The sequence below is a fragment of the Vidua chalybeata genome, chromosome 13, assembly GCF_026979565.1.
Source record: "Vidua chalybeata isolate OUT-0048 chromosome 13, bVidCha1 merged haplotype, whole genome shotgun sequence".
Lineage (NCBI taxonomy): Eukaryota > Metazoa > Chordata > Aves > Passeriformes > Viduidae > Vidua > Vidua chalybeata.
In genome coordinates this window covers 18,578,351-18,601,965 of record NC_071542.1, presented here as the reverse complement: position 1 = coordinate 18,601,965, position 23,615 = coordinate 18,578,351, and the positions used below count along the sequence as shown (strand labels likewise).

The 23,615-nt window shown below is 43.7% G+C and overlaps 1 protein-coding gene, 1 long non-coding RNA gene and 1 other non-coding gene across 7 annotated transcripts in view; 2 read left to right on the top strand and 1 right to left on the bottom strand.

Annotated features, from left to right (window-relative positions):
* The first annotated feature begins 78 nt into the window (after positions 1 to 78).
* TRNAQ-CUG (transfer RNA glutamine (anticodon CUG)) lies at positions 79 to 150 on the top strand. Its single transcript has one exon. It is a non-coding gene; the product is annotated as a tRNA-Gln (tRNA).
* Positions 151 to 7,883: 7,733 nt separating this feature from the next.
* On the bottom strand, positions 7,884 to 18,522 carry LOC128794470 (uncharacterized). Of its 3 annotated transcripts, XR_008433127.1 has the most exons (8): positions 18,133 to 18,522; positions 17,259 to 17,383; positions 14,244 to 14,377; positions 12,321 to 12,437; positions 11,711 to 11,867; positions 11,468 to 11,573; positions 8,260 to 8,386; positions 7,884 to 8,162 (listed from the first exon to the last, which is right to left on the bottom strand). It is a non-coding gene; the product is annotated as an uncharacterized LOC128794470 (long non-coding RNA). The 3 variants fall into 3 exon arrangements; XR_008433124.1 differs by having other exon boundaries at positions 17,259 to 18,522; XR_008433126.1 differs by lacking the exon at positions 12,321 to 12,437 and having other exon boundaries at positions 17,259 to 18,522.
* A 64-nt stretch (positions 18,523 to 18,586) lies between these two features.
* Positions 18,587 to 23,615, top strand: part of DENND4A (DENN domain containing 4A) — a 48,789-nt gene continuing 43,760 nt past the window's right edge. For all 3 annotated transcript variants that reach the window (XM_053954339.1, XM_053954340.1, XM_053954338.1), the window contains exon 1: positions 18,587 to 18,746. The gene's annotated coding sequence lies outside the window, so the exon portion shown is untranslated. The remainder of the gene's footprint in view (positions 18,747 to 23,615) is intronic.

Here is a 23,615-nt window from a genome sequence, read left to right as displayed (position 1 = left end):
ACCCCTTGAGGGAGCGGCCGCGCTGTGGCGGGGAGCGTGAAGGAACTAGAGGCGGCCGGGAGGGGGTGGTGGCAGAGCGGTTCCATGGTGTAATGGTTAGCACTCTGGACTCTGAATCCAGCGATCCGAGTTCAAATCTCGGTGGAACCTGAACCTTTTCTTCCCCCATTTCGGTTTTTTTCTTTTAGTTTTTGTGTGCCCAAACGATGCTCGGGTTTCTCTGAGCTACCCGAGTGAGTCCCTGTACCCAAAGGATGGATGGGCACACTGAGCTCCTCGGACTCCTGTGCCCAAGTGATGGATGGGCATGCTCCAAGCTCCCTGGGCCTCTTCACACACTGTGATAATCTCACCTCACCTCTTGCCTGGTGCTCACCAACCTCAACCCCCACCACGGAGTGAGTGCCCTTCTTCTGTCTCCATGGGCAGGCACTGGCCTCGTCCCAAAGCCACCCACTAGTACAGGGGAGCTTGGGGTTGGTTAGTGGGAAGTCCCCCAAGAAGATCCCTCCTGTGAACTGAGCTGAGAGAGGCCCATGAGCTTGTGGAGGTATTAGAGAGGTCAACAAGCTCTTTCAGCTCATGAGGTGCAAAAAAGCCATGAGCACAGGCCCCTTTCTCACTACCACCCCTGCTCACCCTGCTTCTCCCTTCCCAAAAGGTGTCCGGTTCCCCTTGTCTCCCCTGTGCCATGGCAGACCAACTTTGTCATCAGCTTCTCCTGGTGCAGGCTTGAGATTCAAACAACAGAGGATAAAAATAGCACTTGTGTCCAGATGATTAAACAGAATCCCTTAAAACTGCTCTTTTCCCACCAGCCTGCCCTCAGCAGCAGCATGTTTGCCATCACTGCAGTCAGTGGCTGTGTCATCATTCCTGTGTGTGGAAAGTAACCCCCGGGCATCAGCAGCAGTGCTGTGCATCAGTTACCGTCTGCTGGCACCATAACGAGCCAGAACGTGATCCTCTGCATTTCAAGAGAAATACTTCATGCTGCCTCAGAGCTTCCAAGTGGGGAAAACAAAACATTAATAACAAAGACACCTGATGTGTGACTGTTGTGTGTCCCTCCACAGGAGTACAGAGGCACCCCAGGAGCATCGGGAGCATCACAGTCTGGGCTAACCCACACCCTGCTGCCAGCCTCTGATGTGCCCTGCACGTCCAGCTCCTCACAGGGGGTAGCGTAGTGGTGAGGGCTATAGGAATCTGTGTTGTCTTTGGATTCATCCTTTTTATCTCCAGCCAAACCCAGAACACACAAAATCTTGAGCCTGAAAATGTTCATCCTGCTCCTGCCTTTCTCATCCTCTGGCATTGAGTAGTCCATCAAATAGATAACAGATACTTGTCTGTGTAGAGGCTGGGTATATTTATAATTCAGGAGCTCAGGTTTCTATCTCATATCCTACTTGCACTTGTCCATTGAACTTTGTTGTTAAAAAGCTATTAATTTTCACTTGATGTTTCCCAGACCTGGTTTTATCCTCCAGAACTGCTGTTAGAGCTAAAAAGCCTTAAAATAATAGGAGTCATCCTCCTGTAAGAGCTGTTCTCCTTTTCATGCTTTGGATTGTGTTTGTGAGCCTAGAAACACCCTTAATTTACATTTTTCATGCGTGCAAGCATGACTTCCTCTTGCACCACATTGCAGATGTTCCTCATCTGGAACTGACTTACCCTATGCAACAGCTTAGGGCACAGGGTGAGGACAGTGGCTCTTCTGGCTTAGGTAAAAATCACAATCCCCACATTGCTGCAGCACTGTCACTTGTTGAACTTCAGCCATTGTAAAGCAAAAGCATTTTTACCAATTATTTTTAGCAAAACATGAGAAGTTGTACAGATTGCTACGGAGTTGGGCAGCAGCAGGGATTACTTCTAGCTAAGCCTGTTTAAATGCAATTGATCATTTAAAATCAGATTCTTCATGTGAAAACTGAAACAGTAGAAAGAGCTCTGTGTCTAAACAGGAATCAACAGAGCAGGACATGAGGAGAGCATTGAACTAGCAAGGAGCTCCAGAAATTAAAGTCTTATATCCTGTTCCGTCCCGGGTTAATTTTGTTGCTGTTCAAGCCCCAGAGGAGAATATCCAAAGCCTCAGGAAATGTCACTGTCAGCACAGGCTGGTTTGGGCTGCTCTGCTCTCTCGCCGTGTCCCCTCCCAGAGTGAATTGCTGCAGTGATGGGATGGCTTGGGACACCTGCCGTGCACAGGAAACACAGCCAGAAAGCAGAGGTCAGGCCTGGAATAACAGAGACTGTGTGCTCTCCAACTGACAGCTTTTAATGTGAGAACAGTCACTCAGCACTGGCATTTCTGCTGCAGTAATTGCCATTAGTGTCATCCTTGCGGGAACACTAAATTCATGGCAAACCTTGAATGAGCACGCTCTCATAATTCCTAACTTAGGCAGAACCATTTGCAGAGGCAGCACGTCCCAAGCAACTGGAGCAGAGACAAGGAATGATACTCAGCTGGACCTTGGATGGTCAATTTAGCAAAGAAAAGAAGCAGAGGTCGCACTCATAACTGCATATTTACGGGTCTGTTCTGGAAATTCCCAGAGCAGCTGCCAAAAAGAGCCCAGCACCATTAAGGTGCAGATGTGTGTCAGGGCTCCCAGCTCTCAGCTGCCCAGCCCCAGGCACTGTGCATCAAGCTCTCCCTGCATCCAATTCCCACTTCATTCTCCACTTCCCTCTTCCCACCATCTCCTGAGATCCCCCAGAGTAATCCTGGCCTAATAAAGTGGAAAATTTACCACCATCTTTGATGGTTGTGGCATTCCCACAACAAGGTCAAGGTGTTTTTGCAGAGCACACTGGTGGTATGTGACATGGAAATGGCAGAATGTGAAACAGGGGTGGCCAGTATTTGCTGCTGGTCCCAGCAAAAAAAAGAAAAAGAGTTTTTCTGGCTCTGAAATCCCTGTTCACACTTTCCAAATCCATCTCTTTGCAAAGCTCAGAGAAGATTTGGGATTGGAAATCACAATAATTCAAAATTGTCCTTGAAGGGCTGTTGACCCAAATTCCCATTTCCTGGATAAAAGCAGCCCCTGGCTTCCCTGGGGCAGAAAGCAGAAAGGACAAAAGCAAAGCCCCAGAACTGTGTTTTATCAGAGGAGAAATATTTCCTAAGGGGAAAATTCAATCAATACTTTGCAATTTCCTAACAATCCATTAATCATTGCAATTATGCAGAGATAATTCAAGCTTTCCAATCCAGCTGCTAAATTAGAGACAAGCGTACTCTTAGCACGCACTATCCCCAGTTTCACATGCCAGTCAGAAAAAAACCCCTTCAAATATAAAATCGATCCACAGAAATTTAAAAAAAACAATTATTTTTTTAAAACCTAGACCAATTTAAAGGGTTTACAATGTACATGGATTCTATTTTTCAGGCAATTCTATGCCACAGGTAGGAATAATGAAAATACATAGAATTAATATGATTTTTTCTGTTGATAACTCATTTGCATTCCATCACCTGCTATGTCCTTTCTGATTTCTACAGCTCTAAGAAGAAATAGACCAAATCAAAATTAATTTCTAAATTAGCCTTTCCTTTCCTAATCTTGAACTTGGAATAAAAAGACCTGCATCTGAAGAGATTTTTTATCCAAAATCATTCTGGTTTTGCTGTTCTTTAGCAATTTAGAAAGAGTGGGAAGGCAACAGAAAAATTAACCATCTTCTGGAGACATTTTCCACTTGGACAATATTATGGTAAGCAGAATGGAAGTAAAGTTTTCAGTGTGTTTTGGGAACAAGAATTGAGTGCAAGACTCAATGACTTGGTGTTCCTTGTGATGACTGTCAAAATGAAGTCATCAGTCTCCTGAATCCATTTTGAACTCATCACTCATCTCTTTGTGTCTGCTGCCTCCAGAGACACCAGTAAGATAACCCTGGCAGCCCCAGGATAATTGCTGGCCAAGATATAATTTCATAGAATCATCACTCAAAATCTTCTTCCTCTTACACACCCTGCCAGAGGGGTTTATTCCCTATCTAGGGTCAAAATTTGCTTGATGTTGGAGTTGGTACCAGGCAAATGCAGTGACAGCAGCGCAGGCGTTATCACGTGGCCCATCATCTTCTAATTTGGATCCAAAAGATCAGCCCTGGAGAATGAAGAAGCACTTTGGGTTCTGTGGCCAAGTCATTCTCTGCTGAAACAACCGGCGGGGCCGGCTGGCTGTGCTCAGCATGGCCACGTTGTTGTGGAGCTGCATGACTGTACTGGGAGCCAGGCTGAGACTGTAAAACTTTGCTCATTAAGATCATTAGAGAGCTGTCAGATGGAACAACTGGGATGGCTTTGATCTGGCAGAATATCCTTCCTTCTGCTCCCAGACCTTGGGAACCATCCAGTTTTCCATAATTATTTTTTTTTCAAGTCATTTGAACAATGCTCTTTGGATTTTCTATAGGTTGCAATAACTTCTTCAAGCAAACTGAAGGCTGTAACAGCTATAACAAGATTAATTTATTAAATAGAAACCCTGATATTTCAGTGATTCCTCTATAAATAAATTCACAGCTGGTTTTGCCAAGAAAATGACAAAATGTTGCTGATAATCCCAAAGATATTCCCTATAAATCCACTAGGTGTCCTACTGTTTTCAAGCAATTAGGCTCAAGGTTTGTTTGGGTTTTCCCCTAGTTTTGCCAGTGAGGAATTAGTTTGAGGCTTTAGTGGAATTAGGTCTGGTTTTGCAGGTTGAAGAGATGTGCACGTGTGGTTTGTGTGACACAGCAGGACATCCGGCTCACAGCGGCAGTGCTTTTGGCAAATGCCACTAATGTTCCCCACAGAGACCAACTCAAGGTTACGGGCTGGAAGAGAAAAAGGGAAAAGAATCTGCCTTCCTCTCCTGGGAATGCTAAACAAGATCCAGCCGAGCCAAATCCTCTTTTCAGTCAACCTTGGGCATCTATTTATAGGACTGCTCAAGTGAGGCCAACACTGACCTCAAAGGTGGTGGCAACACGCGTTAACCTTCATGGGAGCTGCTCTGCACAGGCTGTGGTTGTGACATTCCTGGTCACTGTCCCCGTCCCTGATGAGTGTTCCCTGATTGCCAGCACCTGTTAGCAAAGGCCAGCACAGCACACGCTCACAAGGTGCCCTGTCACTTCCAACACAGGGGCCATGTAAATGCATAGCAAGAAAAGCAAGCTGAGAAACAGCCAAAGGGGAATTTTCTCATCTCAGAAAATACTTGGGGTGGAGTGTGGCCATTGGACAGTCTCCAGCTGCTTGGCTGCTCCTCCGTGGTGTGACCTGGAGCACACTCACCGTATCAATTGTGCTATCCAGGACATCCCTCCTCCGCCTCCGGATTTATTATTTGGAGCCCCAGATATCTCCTAGGTATTGAAAAAGCATCTTTCATTATTCCAGTGGTTTTCAGTGCTCAGAAATGCAGTATTTCAGTGAGAGAGAACTGCAGGGTGATCTTTATGGTCTTGTAACTGAAGCACAAATTATATTCCGTGTAATCCTCCCAGACTTGCCTTCCTAAATAGGGGCCATTGCATTTGCAAACACCCCTCCTGTTCACTCTCATTTCACAGGACTGCCACAGCTTGGCTCTACCCCAGATCTATGCAAGGTAAGTGAGGAGAAAATCAGTTTTGTTTTCTATTTAACAAATGCCAGAGGCAGAGATGCTCTCAAACAATGAGATTGTCTCTTTTTCCAGTAGGTGCTTCATGGCCAGAAGTCCTGCCCAGGGCTATTGGCTCTGCAAACAGGCACTGGGCAAGGTGTCAGCACCAGTTTAATCACAAACTGCAAGGGGAAATCAGAGGGGGAACAACAGCCTCCCGTCCTTGGCCCACCAGGACTCTTTGCCATCAGGCATTGTGCATCACGGGAAGTGCCGAGCATCTGTCCTCTGCCATGTGTCACTGCTCTGCCTCTCTTCCCTGCTATCTGTGCTCAAGGTATGGCAGTCATTTTCCAGCAACAAGAAAAGGATGCTCAGATCTACCCCAGTGTGGATCTGTAGGTACCTGCTGCAGTCCCACCCCTGAGCAGGGTGCAGCATATGCTGGCTGTGAGGGAGTTTAACCTGGTCCGGTGCCTGTGTTTGCTGTGACACACAACAAACACCTCGAGCCTTGCCATGATTCAGAGCATAATGTGTGGGAGCCATCTGGTCCCGTAGCTGAAGGAGCAAACGGAAAATCTGATGAAAGCACAAACAGTCACAATGAGAGACTGAAAAGATGTGTTGATATTCCAAGCAGAAGTCTCCTTCTGTGGGGGGTAATCTCATCACCCATTGCCTCTTTCCTGCTCTTTCCTCTGGAAACCTGCTGTCAGCGAGGTTGCACTCTCAGCTCTGGGAGTACTCACACCTCTGGGATGCTAAAAATATGTTTCATGTGCTTGAGCATACCTCCCAAGACAAGAATTTGCTCAGCAGCCAGCTGTGCAGTGAGCAAGATGTGCAAGATGCTTGGATGCAGCACAGCACTTTAGGGAGCTTGGATTGATCCAGAACTTTGGCTGGTTTAAGATGCACTCTCGATTGGGATTAGTCACTAATATTGTCCCACTGCTGTGCAGAATGACAGCTTATGGCTGTGACAGACTGAATGGAGTTTCACATCAGCTTGCCTAGATATTCTCAGCCCCGGGAAGGAGATGTATTTGGGAGGGACTGGAGCATCAGGGGAGAAACAAGGAACTCAGTGCAGCGGATGGGGTAGAGCTTGGGATGGCTTCAATGTGGCACAGTTGGTGCATAACTTGTCCAGGATACTGGGTTAATAAAAGTGGTTTCATTTTCATGTATTTTGCAGCCAGTCTGGTTTTCCCTCATTCTGACCCTGGTTTCTGATGTTTGGTGGGCACAGGGAAGGCAGGGAGACAGAAGATGCCTATTTTAGTACTTCTCTGCAGGGAACGCACACGTTTCAGACAGGTACACATTTGTTTCCTCTGACACCAAATTAATGGGAATTGATGTATTGATTCTACAATTCTTCTAAAAATTGCTACAAGTTTTGGCTTGCTTTCCAGCTGGTTAAATGCAATGTGCATACAGTTCAAGACAGCTATTTAATTATTCTAATATTAATATAGTTTTAAAAATTCAGTTCCCTGTGAAATGCAGAAGGTAAAAAGCATAGAGAGCAGCCCAGAAAGGCTCTATGTCCTGGGATCATCCCACAGTGAGGGCTGCAGGTGAGGGGGGGATTCTGCCCTTCTGCCCCACTCAGGTGAGACCCCACCTGCAGAGCTGCCTCCAGCCCTGGGAAACAACAGCAGAAGGATTTGGAGCTGCTGGAGCAAGTCCAGAGGAGGCCACGGAGATGCTGCAAAAGCTGGAGCCCCTCTGCTCTGGAGCCAGGCTGGGAGAGATGGGAATGTTCAGTTTGGAGAAGAGAAGGCTCTGGGGAGACCTTAGAGACCCTTCAAGTGTCTAAAGGGCTCCAAGAGAGCTGGAGAAGGACTTTGTACAAGGGCCTGGAGGGAGAGGACAAGGGGGAATGGCTTCCTACTGACACAGGGCAGGGATAGATGGTATACTGGGAAGGAATTGTTCCCTGTAACAGTGGTGAGGCCCTGGCACAGGGTGCCCAGAGAAGCTGTGGCTGCCCCTGGATCCCTGGAAGTGTCCAAGGCCAGGTTAGACAGAGCTTAGAGCAGCCTATGACAGTGGAAGGTGTCCCTGCCCATGGCAGGGGGGTTGGATCTGGATGATCTTTAAGGTCCCTTCCAACCCAAACCATTCTGGGGTTCCATGATTCCATTATACAATAATAACCTGAGCCAGTCATTTGTCAATCTTAAGGGTTAATTCCAATGTCTTTATGACTATTCTTATATTTAACTGAATAAATATTGGCAAAGTAGTCACCTCAGGTACTCAGCAACTGTATTTGTAGACTATGAGAATATCTCTGTGCCAGGTAGGCTCATGGTCCTAAAAAGGTCCTAAAAAGAGAAATAGCTTTCATTAGGAATGGAGTAAGAGTCCTGCATTTTCTTCTTTGATCACTCTGTCTCTGCTTTTATGATCTCACTAGGACAGTTCATATGACAGATGTTTCTGTATTTTGAGTGGCAACAAGATTCCTTCAAATATTAGAAGTCATCTTCACATTTATTTTTCTGGCAAAACAGCATCCATCTGCAGTTTAAAAATAGAACATATTAAAAAATGTATAGAATTCCAAAGCACAGAATACAGAATTTCTGGGCAAAATTCTCTTCTCAGTTACACTTACATAACTCTGGAGTAGTGTCTTCCTCTTTCTTGTTGTTACTTTGAGCCCCTTTTCATCTCATTGTGTCAGAGCCATAGGATCTACCATACATGGCTAAGTCCGATTTCGTCACAACTGTTGCAATCTCCTAGACAAAATTACAATCTCAGAGGAAGTACATAAAGATGCATGGGCCTCAACATCCTAAAAATATGCTGCTGTCAGTTGTTCTCTGTTAGTAGTTTTCCATGCAAATGAAAATACTGTGGTGGCGGAGAACTGCTGAAGTATCTGGAGCAGATTTTCCACACGCACACGAGCAGAGAATCTGCATTATTTGGCTGAGCTCCTTTATAAAACATCATGTTCAATCGCTCTTTCTTTAAACAAAGAGAGGGTTTGCACTAAATTGTTTGATATTTATTTTGTGTAACTCTGTTCCTTGGCTGTCCATGCTATAGAAATGCTGTTATGCTCCAAGAAGACAGATTGCCTGGGCTGCAAGCCCCAGCCCTGATCCAGGGAAGCACATGGCTTCCTTACAATGATTATGATGAATATAATTACTATTCAGTATATGGGGCAATTGTTTTTGGTGTTTAAAACAGAACAAAACAAAACAAAACAAAGCAGGTTTGGAAAGGAAAACAGAACATTCAAAAAAATTTGTCAAATAGGAAGTGGTTGACTTTCAGGAAGTAACTCCATATGCAGATTCTGCTATCCAGCACTTTCAGTCATCAGAGAACAGAAAGAAAAAAATGCCATTAAATATCCCAACGGTCCTTTAGAAAATAATGCAGCTCCCTTTCTGTAGGTATAACATTTTACATCTCCTGTCCAACAGCTGGTGGTGTCAAAGGCCAAGCGAGCAGGACGTGGAATGCAGAGCCTGACGTTCTTCAGTGGTTACTGAAGGCAAAACCATCTAAAGCTGTAGCAGATGTTCACTTGCTTCCTGCCTGCTTATCAGCCCTGCAAAGGCACTTGGGTTTTGTGCTTGTTGTGCCAAGGGTAGCTATGGAGATCTCGTTCAAGCTGTGCGATAGTGATACGCTGACGAGTTCTTTATGTGTTTGGTTATGAATGACCAAGAAAATAGTATGGTTTCTAAGAACTCGCTCACAATTTTCCATATGTACCTCAGTTGTTCCCCTCGCACGACACGAAAATGACATTTCAAATTAAAAAATAACTTAAGAAATACATTTCTGCAGTGAAGATGTTCATTTGGCCTCGGTGTGCTCATGTTTTATACATTGTTTCTAGTACACCATGAAATAAAGAATAGTATATCCAACCAACTGTATTTCTCCAAGGCCTTGAAAGTGCTCCAGAAGAGTTTTTAACTGTCAATTTAAATATCACTGCCACTAATCCTTTTTATTGCACCTCAGCTCAGTTTTAATTCCTGTTTATATTCATTATGAGCTCTTGTAAATTATAACTTTAATATGAATGACTACATGCAAGTGTTAATGCAGTGCTCCATCTATTCTAGGGCTTTGAGATAGTTTAATGAGACTGATTTTTACACTGATGCATTTAAATTAATATGCATTTCCAACACAGTCAAGACCCAGGGCAATTAAGTTCATTACTTATTAGATAGGAGTTATTTTCTTCCGTGAAATAGAAGAAATAAAGAAAATTTATTTTATGTAAATTTTAGCCCAGATGTTTTGCTATTAAAGGGTGGCAGAAAAGGATGGATTTGGAATGGTTCCTTTGCCCATGCTGAAACTGGAAACCAAAAGTGACGGTTTTGACTTATCGCTGGTAGACATGGTAATAGATATTCCTGTGGGATACAAAAGAGGCACAGTGGCTCTGTTGATGTTTGCCACATTTCATGTAACACTGTCCAGGAAAAAGAGCACTAGGTAACCATTATTGCACCTTTAAATTGTTGATAGCATTGCAAATTCATGTTGACCTGGAAAATGCAAAGAGTGGGTACAGAGTATTCCTTCTAGGGGTGATATTCAGTATATTGCAACATCATGGCCCATAGTCCAGGAGGAACTGAAGCCCTTCGGGACAGTAGGTTCCTGGGGAAGTAGGTGTGGACATTCTTTTGAGAAAATGAGCTTCCATGTGAAAGCTAGAGACCTAAAATTCAGTCACCTTCCTGTCCCCAAAGGCACGCAAGGACAAGACAATGCATGAAACAAAAGAGAAAAGTTGTTGAAATTAAGATATCAGGACTTTATGCAAAGGGCAGACTTGCAGGTAAAGGATGATCTGAAGAATACAGTGATAGAAACTGCCAGAAACATCTGGGAAAACACAAGAACTATGAAGATGAAAGAGGAAAAGAGGGGAAAAGGAGACCCAGAGGTCAAATTCGTATGAGTTGGGAATGTAGAGAAGGTGAGCACAATTCTGTGTGTGAGTTCCTGGTAGAGATGCAGCAAATATATTAAAAAATCAATATATTGGTACTATGACCGGGTAAGAGAGTTTTTGTTTGAAGTGTTTGAAAATTGAGGTCACAGTATTTAGACTTAGACTGTAAGGGGTAGCACAGTTGGAAGCAGGATGGATGAGATGGTTTAACAGGGCTTCATTGTAGTCACATTAATTCAGTTTAAATAATTAATTCTCTTTTAAATTGACTCTATTCTGCACACTTGACATTTTGGAAAAGCTGCCATTGCCTGGCCTTCTGGTAAATGCTTTTGCATTTGTTTTCCATTGTTTCCTTCTTGAAAAAAAAATCCTTGTCACTAACAGGAACCATCAGCAGCATGGAACAAATTGACTTGCCAAGGACATTTCCTCCCATCTCATTATTTGTACTGGAAGTACTTTTTTTTTTTGTATCAAGAGTCAGAGTGTGACTTTTTAAAATTGCCATTTATTAAGGTAGTTTTGTACTGTATTATGAGTCAAATTCAAACTTGATTATGTAAATTACTTTCTGTGCATCAACATTTGGTCATACATTTTCCAAGGAGGTGATCAAGCAGTTTAATTAATAGTCAATTCAAGGTGATCAAGCAGTTTAATTAATAGTCAATTCACAGTCCTCTCTGCCTACCTCATTATGTAGAGCCCCTAACTGTTGTAGGAGAGGGTCTCCCCCAGGTATGAATCAGAGCAGATACATCACCCTCCCTCTTCTGCTCTTAGAACATTGATTTTGAGCCTCAAGTGGCTGAGATTGAGCAGCTCTGTAATGTTGTTTGGTGCAAATTGGGTTAAACAAACAGGTTGTGTATTTTACTTGCAAGGTGATTTGGTTTGTGTCTTCTCTCCAATCCTTTCTCAGCTCTTGGTTATGGATAAGAAGGTGTTCGTCTGCTCTAAACTCCCCCATGGAAGTGGCAGCGCTGTATGGCAAAGGAACACAAACATAATTTTGTGGGGGTCTGTTGGGGTTGGGGCTCCTTCAGGTAACCTGGAGCCAACCGTCTGAGAGCTCAGCAAAGGGCAGAGCCTGGGCTGACCTACATTCACAGTGACTCACCATGAGATGTAATGTTGTTCCTCTGTTTTGCTGGTTTCTCAGCACTTGCTGAGGCTTTAAACACAGGCACTCTTACCTAACCCAATCGATGGATGAGCAGTTAGGACCCAATCTAATGCAGCCAGTATTTGTAATAATAGAAGGGCACATTCCAAAGCTGTTACAGAAGAAAAGAATTTCAGATAATTAGGAGAGGAGTTGGGCAGTGATACAGATTTAAAAAGTACCCAAGATAAAATAACAGATACTAAAAATATCTGTATTGAGATGAAATCCTCGTGACTCAGTACTTGAGCCAACTTCCATTCTCTAGGAATTAGCAAGAGAATCATCCAAACAGGGTAGGTCGTGGTGTGTTGCCTTACTCTGGGCTGACACACTTCAAAGATGTATCTCACACTGAAAAAGGTCAGACTCAGGTCTGACTTTTCAGGGCAATTGCCAATTTTTAAAAATATGTTCTGTAGTTGTAGCTTTTAAAAAAAATGTTGAGTTTATTTCTATGTAGAAAAAATCAAATAGAGATCACTCTGGACCTTGAAAGGCAAAAGCACTGACAGCAGGACCAGAGATGCATTCTTTGTGACAAGCAGGACATAATTTTTAATACCTGTGACTGTCTAGCTAATAACAGAGGAGTGATCAATCCAGCTTGCAAATAGAAACACAAGACTGCCATTTCTTCTCTTTTTTTCCTGCATGAAGTGTTCTCCAACTAGATGCAAACCTTTGGAAGTATTGAAGATACTGTAAGCATTAAAAGTATTTTGAAAGAAATGAGTATTTTGAAACTTATTTTGAGCACTGTAGAATCTCAGAAAAGCAGATATCTGTGTTAGGAGAGCTTCAGCTACAATCTGGGTCAGATTTTCAGTGCAGATGTGTCAGATGCAGTTCCTTGGAAACTCTCCATGGCAGTTAGTGAGAAGAGTGACCCAATGTTTTCTCACCGTACAAAATAACCGTTCTGTTTGATGATGTCATGTGCATGAAGCACTGCTTGGATTCCCACAGCAGAGTCCTGTTTCAGCTTGTTTGGGAGAAGAGATTTCGTCTCAGAACAGTTTCAAACAGGGAGTTTAGCAAATCTCTTTGGTACACCCTGACTGATCTCAATCAGTTTTCAGAATTTTAATGATCTGGTTTTATTTCCAGATAATGACTATTTATGTAAATGAGATGCCTTATAAATAAATATGGAAATTATTCCAAAATATTAATTACAGGCTTTATGGTTCAAACACTTATTATACTAAGGGCAAATGGTGCTGGGGATTGTCTTTGAGTTTAGTAATTTTTTTAGTTTCATTTTAACTTGACTTACTTATGTTGGGCAGTATTTCCTGGACTAAAACAAGGTGTACTGTGTGCCTGGATATAGCAAAGGATATTGAAGAATAATAAAAATCAAAATGCATCATACAGTGGTAATAGCAAATGGAAACCAGACTTCAGAATGTTTTTGTCTAAAAATCAAAGAAATTAGTTTTACTTGGAAAATCTCAGCTTAAGTGTTGTTAGCCATTTACTAAAAAATTAGTTTTAAATTAATTATAATCCTTTGCACTTCTATAGCTGCTTCTCTTGAGAATCTCAGTAGTGTTCTACAAACATTAATTAAGCCTAATAGTACTCCTGAGAAGTGGTTAAGTGATAGATATACTTCACCCACCATGATATAAGCAATCTCTAGAACAAAATACAACATCTTTAAAAAGCAGGACTACACAAGAGTTTAGAGCCTGAAGTATCCCCATCAGGCAAAACTGTGGGGAAGATTTAGCTACATGGACTACAATTGCTTGGCCTGGACACGATTTGAAAGTGAATATAAAGTGCAAATAATAAAGAACTCTTCACTAGAGATCTCTAGTGAAGGAAAGTGGTTTTCTATGGCCCCACAGTATCATGTGTAACTCTGGTGATGAATTGAATACTGATTCAGAGGAAAACTGCTATTTGCAGAAATCACCCCCAGATGGGCCAAAGAGCAGGCATCCACATGGAACCTTTAAGGCTGATGCATGAACAGCAGGGATAGCAGTTAAGTCCTCTCACCCCTGAGGGAAGAGGAGCTACTGAAAATAGCAACAAACCAGCAGTATCAGTGTGTACATTTACAGCCCCAGACTGTTATTTTTGCTGGCGAATCTGCATGCACAATTTCCTTCCTGATATTAGTCCACAAAGAGCAGCTTTTGTTATCTGGCATTACTGATGACAGCAATACTTAAACCAGGTTAGTGCTGGCACAGCCAGCAAGCTGGCTTTGATAGATGCATTAGGATTTGGACCGTCCTCAAGCAACCCTTCTGCTGTCCCGTGCTCACAAAATGGGCTGCAAATATTTGTCTGGGAGCTTCCAGTGTCCAGAAATGTGCTCCAGTGTACACGCTGATTGCCCGCTAACGACAGGACAAGAGGCACGGATGGCATCACTTGCTTGACACCCCAACCCACAGCAGCACAGCCAAGCACAACTTCACTGTTTTATCCCTGACTAACACCAAAGGCCATCCCCTGCCTCTCTTACCATTCCAAAGCTGATAGCTGCTGCCACACTGCAGTGCCTTGTGAATAATTTTAGCAGTTGCCGAGGGAAACTTTACGATGCGCAGCCTAAGTCCTCAGATGCACACTCTGAAATCTTGAGGAAGCAAATCGGTGCTGGAAAGGGAAATGATAATGAGTTCGCATCAGATTTTTATTTATAGAAATTACTTGGAAGCAGCTGGAGCTCCTCCTTAGGTACATTTTCTTTCCTTTTTGTTTCCCAGTATTTCTGTGCTTTTGGGACCACAAACTCTCCCATAAATATTGGCAATACATGCTTGCTGAGAAGCTCTCTCTACCTGCTGGAGAAAAAAATCTCATTTTATCCAAGTGGAATGCCTAGATACTGCAACTAGATAATTAGACTGTATCCTTACACAGATACAGTAACATTCTTTATTAGCATTTGTGAATTGTAATTCATGACACACATGACTCCAGTGCTTCTGCTGAGTTCAGTGGCCTTTGGATCAGGGCCTGTATTTGCTTCATTTCCCCATATTTTTAGCTGCTTCAGCAATTACTTTACCTAGAGAAAGGTCTGAAAAATAGATATATTTTTAATATACATATATTATATTCTATTTCCTGTTTTATAATGTATAGTCAGTAGTTTCTCTGGAGTGCAAAAAGCTTTTCAGAGATACTGTACTTGAATCAGTAAAAGGAAGGGTGACTGCACTGTTGTACTGCTGCACCATAATATTTAAATGCTTTATTATTTCATAATCTGTCCTAGAATTTAATCATTCCAAGCTGGGACGATCTCTTTATGTCAAAAGGGATAAGTCCCAGATTTACAAATATACATGTATGAAAAAACCCATGAAGATGTTGCTTCATTTCCAGTGTGATTCCAGCTTGCCAAAGACTCCATTTCATTGCATAACCCTCCGGATGCAGATCCATTACTGCACTGTAAAGTGGGTTACTGGACAGGGTAAGACAATTCATCTTCTGAAATGCAGAGTCTTGTTTTGCCAGTTATGGAGTTTATAATTATCCATTATCATTATCTCCATAGTTATTTTTACCAAGGTTACAGATAGGTCTATTTGAAAGGTATTCTGTTGGGTTCTCTTGGAGGTTCATCCTTCCCATGTAGAGGTAAATGAGCAGTGCACACAGCACAGCCAAGTGAGTTGAAAGGCATAAAACTGGTGAAAAAGTGAACAGATTAAGTCCCAAACTGCACACTTAAGAAACTGAACTAAAATTGTCTTGCTTATGGAAGCCAGTCTCTGCCAGGAAAAACTGGGAATAGTGATAGCTGCATTTTTTTTTTAAGCACTTCTGAAGCCCCATGAATAATAAATCATCAAACCCACAATCCTGGGACAAAGTCTCTTAAAATCATGTCCTGGGACAGCAGAGCTCTCCATTCTATTCCTGGCTCTGTCACTGACCATCTGCCACTTGTCCTCTGCCTTGCTCGAGTTTACCCATGTGTAAAATGCGTTTAAAATAATCTAAACCAGACTTTGAAAATTACTTCAGTGCCACAAGCTAGAAATTTGGGGTTGTAACATGGAAAAAAATCATTCTGTGGTTGCTGGTCCATAGAAAGCCTGCGTGTCTCTCTGGCTGCACTACAGGGGAGGCTAAATCTGGCTGCCAGGGCTCCACCCTGCACTTGAGAGGCAGCAGAATCCCACATGAAGCGTGCTTGGTGTCTGCCCACCTGCACTACATGCAGTTGTTAACTTGGGTAATTAGCTTGCTATGCACAACAAGAATCTGATCCAACACTGACTGGAATAATTAAGTAGACTTCAGAGACTTAATGATCTTGGGCTTGGGTCTTCATGTGCAAGTGGAGATCCTTGCTTGGAGATCCCAAAAATCCCTGGGAAGGGAAAGGCTTTGTCAGACTGACACATAGACACATCTCTGTGCAATGAGCCTGGCAGGAGCTGGGCACACAGTAAATCTGTCTCTGCCTGTACAGTAGCACTATTCACTGATGCTGCTCTTTATTCACAAATAAATACAGAACTACACTCACAATTTTTCATAGGCCCTTTTGCACGTGGCTTTAGAAGAGCCTTAAAGTGGAAAATTGATGACGGGCTATGCAGGAAAGCTTTGCAGTGAGATTTGTTAGGAAAGGTGACTTGATAAAGGTGGTGACAAGCTAATAATGAAATGGAACATTGCAATTAAACGTGCTGGTGGGGAAGAAAGTGTGCCACAGCCAAGAGCATGAGCAGCAGGTAGGTCAGGGAGAGAATGCAGCAGAGGTTTGATGGAACAGGGTGGGAAGAAGGGGGAGATGTAAGAACAAGAAAGACAGGACAGAGATAAGCACTGTTAGCTGTGATAGCAGGCAGAAACTACTTTGGTGTTTGTATCAGGCCTTGAAGAGAGAGAATCCCGTCCCTGACCACAATCTGTTGACATTGACACAATGTGTAATTAAATGCAGATAGTCCTAGAAGGACAGAAATGGGGGAGGGAAACAAATTAACAGCAAAACAAAGTCATCTACACAACGCCTTACTTATATAAGAGCTGAAAAGTATGAAAACTGACAGAGAATATTTAAGAATTCTGTTTCTCTAAAATGAGTTTCCATTAGAAATACTCCTGAATCTTTTAATGGTTATGAACTTAAACCCTGCAAAGTGAGCTATTCATACATCAGTGCAGGGATTTTGCTCAGTATACAGGCAGCTGTAACAATACTCTTAGAAGTAGGAACAGACCCATTAATCTTGGATGTTAACGCTGAAGCCTAAAATTTAAGCCTACCTGAAAAATGAGCAAGGGCAGCGAGCACAGAACAGTTTGCATATCAAAAATTACTAACACTAGCCAGAAGATGGAGTTCAGTATTGCTATTTATTTGAAAAGTATTTCCAGGATTAAAATATATCCGAAATTTATTTAGAAAAGTCTCTACCAGCACACCAAATAATTTAAGGACACGCTACTGAACACAAAGCATCTTGCTGTATTGAATAATGACATTCTAGGCTCTTGGTCCCTCACTTACCCCACTGTGTCCTGTCAGGAGAGACAAGTTCTTTATGGGTGTGGCTAGAAATGCATTTCACGTAGAAACACAAGGAATGGGAATGTTCTTGTAGTCCCTGACACATTCCTTACTCGGTTTGCTGCCTGTTGAGAAAAAAACAAGACAGACTTAGTTCCCAAATATCAACGCTGGCAGCGCAGAGCTGTGCCTGCATGTGCAGGCTTGCACATGGGTGCTCCTGCCCAGGTAGACACGGAATTGTGTCAGCCACCACATTTCCTACATGGGGGGTATGAGGGGCAGCATTTCTGCTATAAACAATTTAATTAATAAAAACACGTGGAGAAAAATGGTGTTATTTTATACTTTCTGGCTTTTATATTCTCCTATTTGGTCAGATTTTCAGAGGGATGAGGTAAACCAAGAGAATAGGTCTGAATATATCTGAGCATGTACAGTTCAGTTTTGATAAATTCACAATATTTACAAATTCAGAACTTCATATGAATTTTATGTCTTTTATAATGAGCCACATCTAAACCCTTAAGCCAAACATCCAGAACTGAGGTAAGACTGAATTCAAACTCAAAATTGTATGGTTAGAACATATCCCTAATCAGCACTTTGGTATAAAATCTGGAAACTCAGGGTTGCAGTGGACAAGGTGGCAGAAAAGTAGTATTTATTTCTGTGTGGGTAAAGGCAGGACTCGTTCTGTTGCGCTCAGCAACATCTTGAGACGCTGCACTAATCTTAGCTGCATGCTCTTAAAAGATTATTTTTGTCTCGGGTTCTTTTTCTAGTCTTTGATGCAACAGCCTGCTGCGGGTTACATCAAGCCTGCAGAAAATCCCTCGGTTTTCTCATCCCTTGTTTTCCAGACAGCCGGCACCTCCTCCGGGTCCAGGCGACGGGCGCCGCAGGTGAGCCAAATCCCGGCCTATCTGGGCCGGAGATTAATTTCTGTTTAAATTAAAGATGTTGTCTAGGTTAAAAGGCTGAGGTGGGGGGGAGGCACAGTCGAGCCCGTGGTCTGCGCGCTGTGTTTTAGGCGCTTTCACTTAGGGAGCCCCGCTCCCCCCTTCACGGCTCGGAGCCGCCGGCGCCGCGTTCCGTGAGGGGGAAGGCGGGAGCGGAGGGGCCGCGTTCCGTGAGGGGGAAGGCGGGAACGGCGGACCCGCGGTGCGAGGGGGAGGGCTCAGAAGGGAGCCGGTGGGCGGCGGGGCACGGCCGCCTCCCCCTCAGGAGCCGCGGGACCCGGCGGGTGCCGTCCCGCGCCCGCCCCGCCGCGATCACGGGTCGCCGCCCGCCTCCCCCGCCCCGTGACAGCCAAGATGGCGGCGGAGGGGAGGGGGGATCCCGCCTGAGCCGCCCACACGGCGGGAGGCGGCGGGGGCGAGCCGGGCTCCGCTGGGATGAGATAAGGGCGCGGGCACCGAGCGCGCTGCCCCCCCGAACCCCTTCACCGCCCGCTCCTCGCCCCGGGGAGCGCGGCACCCGCCTGAGGTGAGGGTGGCGGGGCTGTCACCGCCGCGGGGCGCGGGCCGGGGGGTTCTCCGAGGCGATGCCGCGGGTCGGGCGCTGCCGCGTTCCGGGGCCGGCGGGGAAGGGGCGCGGGGCTGTCAGCGGGGGCGGGGAGGCCGGCGCTGGCGGGCCGGGGGCTGAAGCGCCGCGGGGGCGGCGGTAACTTTCCGCTGGGCCGCGGTGGGAGGGGGAAAACTTTCTCCTTTCTCCTTGTGCCCGTCGGCTCGAGGCTCCCGCCAGCCCCCGCCGGGCCCGCGGGGCTCCCCGGGCGGCGGGGCCGCGGGGCCGGCCGAGCCCTCGCCGCCGACCTGCCATGTTGTACGGGCTGCACGCCGGCGGGCCGGGGTGTGCGTGTCCCCGAATCCGCGTGTGTGTGCGCGTTCCCCAGATCCCTGTGTGTGTGCGTGTCCTCCAACCCGCGGGTGTCTGTGCGTTCCCCAAAGCCCCGAGTCTGTGCGTTCCCCAAAGCCCCGAACGTGCGCGTTCCCCCGATCCGCGTGTGTGCGCGTCCCCCAAAGCCATGTGTGGATTTTCCGCGCAGCACCGCTGCGTCAGCCTCAATTGCCCGGTGGTGCTCGGCTCCACGGTGAGTGTTTCTGTCCCGACTTTCCCTTCGGCAGCCCGGGTTACCCTGTGCCTGGGTTGATGCAACGCGCTGGACGCGGCTGTAGAAATTAGCCCTGGCATTTTTATCGTCGTTCTGTCATGAGGTCTGCGTGTGGCACAAGTTGCTGGCCAGGGGGTGATGGCATTCAATAACTTCCCAGTGATGGTTGTTATTCCGAAGTTATTCCAAACAGGCTGCGTTTAAAAATGTAAAGCTTCTTCTTTGCTAAAAATCAGGTCTTGACTTTCTGCCTGTTTCTGAAACTTAATTTTTTTGAATTAACTGAGTGGAAGTATGGTGTTCTGGGCAGCTTTTTACTTCATTTCACAATTTTTTCTGGAACTGTTGCTCAACTGGAGGTTTCCGTAAAAAGTGTTACATTACAGTACATATTATTTCACTTTTTGAATGATTAAACACAAATATGTTATCTTGGCAAGTGTCTGGTGCTTTAGGGATACTAATTTAGTTAGTCTAGCCAAGAAAGGTCAAGGAGGAGTAAATGGATTATTTCTGGTTTGTGTGTCTAGCATGCAAGTCTTACTTTGTAAGAGTCTCTTGCTTGCTTTTCTCACCTTTTTAAAAAAAGTCATATATTTAGGGTGCTGGAGAAACTTCATCTAGCTTTTAAAGTATTGAGGAGTCTGTAAGTTTATTTAAAGTGAGCATTAAAGTGGAGCTCTGGTAAAGGGAGCTGGTTTTTAGGGGCTATCGTGACTTGGCATTGAAATAGTTTAATTTTCAAAAATAGAGCATTAGAGTTTCTGTGGTCAGCTTGAGGAAGGGGAAAGTTGCATGGAGCCTTAAAGACAGAACAAAAAAGATCAAGCTTCTCTACAGCCTTAAGAGCTTCTGTGATGTACATGTTTTACTTCTGGAAATGTTGGGCTCCAGCTGGATGAGTACTTTCCTCAAGTTTGAGTGGCTTCTGCTCCTTTGGAACAGGCTTTACCCAGTGGTCTTTTCTAAAAAGTGAATTTATTAGAAAGCAGCACAAAATATAAGATCTGCTTCTGCAAGCAGTAAGACAAAAAGCACCAGGGCTATTTTCTTTAAACAGGGACTTATTTAAAAGTATTTTCCCAGTATTTGAGGTTTTCAAACCTCCGAGTATTCATATTTTTTGTAGCTGTATGGTTGCAGGTTTGTGTTTCAGCTTGTTCTATACGACATAACCCCAGTATGGTGCTTAATGGAATTACTATATGTGTTAATGGCAATATTAACAGTTATCTAGTTAATATAGCCAGAGTTAATTATTAGTTAGAAAAAGCACAAATATTGACATAGCCTGGCACACACTGGAGGGCTCAGGTGCACGCAGCTGATGCAGGTCAAGCCTTAGAAACAATGTCAATAACCTGCTTCTATTTCAAATATGTGCTTGAAAGGGAAAGTAGAAAGGGAGAGAGTAAAGCCAACTGGTCCCTAAGGGGAGTGAGGTTGTAACTAATACAGCTGTTCTGTGTGACTCTTAAAGAAGAATTGTGGGCACCACCAGTGCCAGAAGCCAGTCTGTCAGTTTTTAATCTGCAGGATTTTGCATTGAGGGTTTACTAATTTCTAGGTTAATTCCTGCTGTAGTGTGTGATAGCTGGAGAAAACTGTCTTGTGACTCTTCAGAGAGGAAGACAATTCCTAGACTAAGCTGAATGATAGTGGGGTTTGGTAACCTTGAGGTTTTAATACAAGAACAAGAAATTTGCAGCGTCACTTCAATATTCAACATCCTTTTTTATTTCCATCATGCTCACTAGCAGCTGAGTTGCTGTTAGTTTTGCAAGTCATAGTAGGTTGAAATGCTTTTTATAACAGTGGCTGCAGAAACATTTGTGCTTCCTGGCCAAACACAGGCAGGTTGGAATGGGAATAGTACAATAGGTACTTAGTCAAAAGCTTTCTCAATCTTAAATTTATCTCCTGAAATGAAGACTTGCAGGAAGCCTTCCTTCCGTTTTTTGTCCTTTCCTCAACTTTGACCTGAGTCTTTAAATATGGTATTGGTATGACCAGAAATTTGGAGGCCGAATGCTGCCCAGTTTATGTTGGATTAAGAAATAAAAACTCAGTATAGCCTTGTAATGTTCAAATTTATATTTGGTGATTTCCAACTATGTTGCTGTGGGACAGGGTTCCAGTGGTAAAGGTTTTCATACACGTGTTGTTGTAAAACTGAAGTATTTTTTCTGAAGTTTCCTGGAAAGAACTGTAATACTGAATAATACCAATAATGAAAGAACCAAAAAAAAAAAATACACCAAAATAATTTCGGTATAAGTGCCTTAACAAAGCATGATGCAATTTATGATGATTGGTGTATTTCCAGTATGTCTTGCTTGTTACAGTATTTTAATCAGGCTTCTCTGGAATGTATTCAAATTTCAAACTTTTGTTAAGATGACTCATTAAAAAACCCAAACAAAAAAAAGCCCAAAATCTAAACCAGGCTATTCCCTCCTCACTTTGCAATCCCCCTCCAAAACCAAACCTGTAGGACCTTTGAAGAAAGTTGAGGTTGAGCTTGCCTTCATGCAAGAGTGCAGGTGTGGTGGGCTGACATTACCTGTCCCTTGTCCTTCTCTGTAGCTTCACTGGGTGGTGACAAGAGCACAGAAAATAACCTTGGTCTCTTCACCTATCTATCAATTCTGTCTGCAAATAATATCTGCTACTGCAGACAGAGATCATGACATTTTTTTTGCCATACTAAGAGCAGCAAATCCTGTAGAAACTAAAACCAGCTATTTTAATTGATGGCAGCCCTCAGGTAGGGGATGAATATGTGTAAGCTGTGAAAGCATCACTGCTGTTCAACTGTTGTTAAAAATCAGCTGTTTTCTGGCACTGGTACTGACCAATTAATTACTTGAAGTGAATGAGGTTCTTTGCTGTATGGCATAATAATCCTTGGATGTTTTCCGCTGTCCTTCAGGTTTAGTCTGTTCCTGGTCTGCAAGTTTGGTCTGTGGCTGCTCTGGAAATAGGCTGCTGATGCTTATTAAGTGCTCCCACAGACTCCAGAGTCAAAATTAAACCATGCAGGGCAGTGCCCAGAGGTTTGATCTATAACACTCATTTCAGTAGCAGTGTGTGATGCAGAACTAGTCACTGGTAGTTCCCTAAAGAGCTCAGAAACAGTACCAGGAGGAAACTGAGAAGTGGAAATGAAAGACTTCAGAAAGTGTTGGCTGGCCTGACTATTTTAAATGGTGTATTTTTACCTTTTCAATATATTAGACGTAAAATACATTGCATTATCTGATATATATATATGAAAAATGGCATTAGACATGTGTCTAATGGGTATATTAGATAATGGTTACTGTGGAGGCTAATATAGAATGAACTAAGTAATAATGGGAGGGGAGTGAAAGGAAGAGGAACTGTGGTCTAAAAATGGGATGAGAAGAATAAGGAGCGTGTTAGAAGTTAGCCAGTTATATCCTCCTGTTTAATATTTACTTGACTTCAAAATCTTGACTTCAAAAAATCTGGGTCAGGAAAATCATTAATACTAATTAATGAAGTTATTTCAGTCTGGCCATCTGAAATGAAAGTGAACAGGCAGTAAGTGTGATGTATAAGTACATGTATGTAAATAAAATGTCCCAAGAGATAGCCCCCACCTTGTGTGCAAGCTTTATGCAAACACAGAGAAGGGTTTTGTGGGCTGGACTCTTGAGTTTTGGTTTTGACTTGAACTTCAGAAGAAACCTGTGGGCCTAAGGAATTATTCTCAAAATTCCTAACTCTTCTTGATCAGGATCAGCAGCAGTTACCTTGGCATGTCATTGCTCTTCAGCTGATTTATGGTGATTTTTGGGAGGAGACCCTAAAGTTGTTTTTTTTTTTTTGCTTTGCTGGCTGGGAAACTGTCCCAGCAATATGTAGTAGTTGATGTATTTGTAGCTGATCTGGTAGTGGTACTTACACACTTGTTTTTCTGTGGAATAGATGCTGAACAATTTGGTAAGTGGATGTAGAGGTTTGCTGGATGAGAGAGGTATTAGGGAGCGTTATCCCTCCATTAAACCTTTCCAGTGGGGTGTAGATGATCTGCAGGCAGCAGTTCCAGCCCTGCAGATGCAGTCTGTGCATGGCTGTCCCTGTCTATAATTTGCAGTGTGGTTGGGTCCCATTTTCTCACATTACAGAACATTTTTGCTGGCCAAAGGAAAAGAAAATCACATAAAACGTTCTAAAAGTCTCAAAGTGTGTTTTGAAATGTAGCAAAAACTGTTAGA